The sequence below is a fragment of the Elephantulus edwardii genome, unplaced genomic scaffold (genome assembly GCF_000299155.1).
Source record: "Elephantulus edwardii isolate Elephantulus edwardi_28Jun2011 unplaced genomic scaffold, EleEdw1.0 scaffold00130, whole genome shotgun sequence".
NCBI classification, from domain to species: domain Eukaryota; kingdom Metazoa; phylum Chordata; class Mammalia; order Macroscelidea; family Macroscelididae; genus Elephantulus; species Elephantulus edwardii.
In genome coordinates, this window is record NW_006399880.1 from 3088271 (window position 1) to 3089651 (window position 1381).

Consider the following 1381-nt stretch of genomic DNA (forward strand, 5'->3'; position numbering starts at 1 on the left):
GAAATCAATGAGATTGTTCTGTAGTTTCCACACTCAGCTGGGTCGCCCTTCTTTGGGATGGGAACAAATATAGACCGCTTCCAGTCAGTTGGCCGAGTGGTTGTTCTCCAGATTTCTTGGTACAACTTGGTGAGCACATCCATGGCAGCATCTATTAGCTGAAATATGTCAATTGGTATACCATCTATTCCGGGGGCCTTATTTTTTGCTATTTCCTTCAGAGCATAGTAAGTAATAATGAAGACCATGACCTGGATCAGGTGCACCTTAGTTTCCAGACTGTTATTGTTGCTTCTCAGTACTCGGACAACAGTACCTGACAGCAGGGTTTCCCAGAGCAATTTGTCTTTTGATTTCCTGACTGCTGGTGCCAGTAGTGTTGATTGTGGAGCCAAGCAAGCTGTAATTGTTAACAAACTCAATCTCTTCTCAATCTAGAGGCAATAGTGATGAAGGAGGAAGTGCAGGCTGCTCTGAAGGATTTGCTAAAAAAATCAGGGCCCAGGAATTGATGAAATATCACTTAACATATTTCAACAAATAGGTGCTGCCCTGGACCTGTTCACCAGGTTATGTCAAGAAATCTGGAGGACAACTACCTGGCAAACTGACTGGAAGAGATCCATATTTATTCCCATTCCAAAAGAAGGTGACTTGACAGAATGTGGGAATTATTGAATTACATCACTAATATAACACACAAGAAAAATCCTGCTAAAGATTATTCAAAATCAACTGGAACAGTACATCAACAGAGAACTATGAAAAATACAAGCTAGGTTTAGAAGAGATTGTATCACTAGAGACATTATTGCCAATATCAGATGGATCTTGGCAGAAAGCAAAGAGTACCAGAGGAATGTCTATCTGTGTTTTACTGGCTATGCAAAGACATATGATTGTGGCTAACCTTGAAAAGAATGGGAATCCCAGAACATTTGATTGTGCCCATGTGAAATCCGTGAATAGGCCAGGAAATAGTCCTCAAAACAGAGCAAGGAAACACTGCATGGTTCAAAATCAGGAAAGGAGTGCATCTGGGATGCATCCTATCTCCATATCTTTTCAATGTGCATGCTGATCATTCCAGAGGCTGGGCTTTATGAGGAGGAATGTGGCATCAGGATTGGAGGAAGACTCGTCAACGATCTGTGTTATGCAGATGACACAACCTTGCTTGCTGAAACTGAGGAGGACCTGAAGTGCTTGCTAAAGAAGGTAAAGGACTGGAGTCTTCAGTATGAATTGAAGCTCAACATCAAAAAGACAAAGATTCTCACTGGGCCAATTGGCAGCACCATGATAGATAGAGACGAGGTTAAGGTAATCAGTAGAAAAAGTTAATAAGGAACTATGGTGGCATAACAGATTAGCAGTTAGC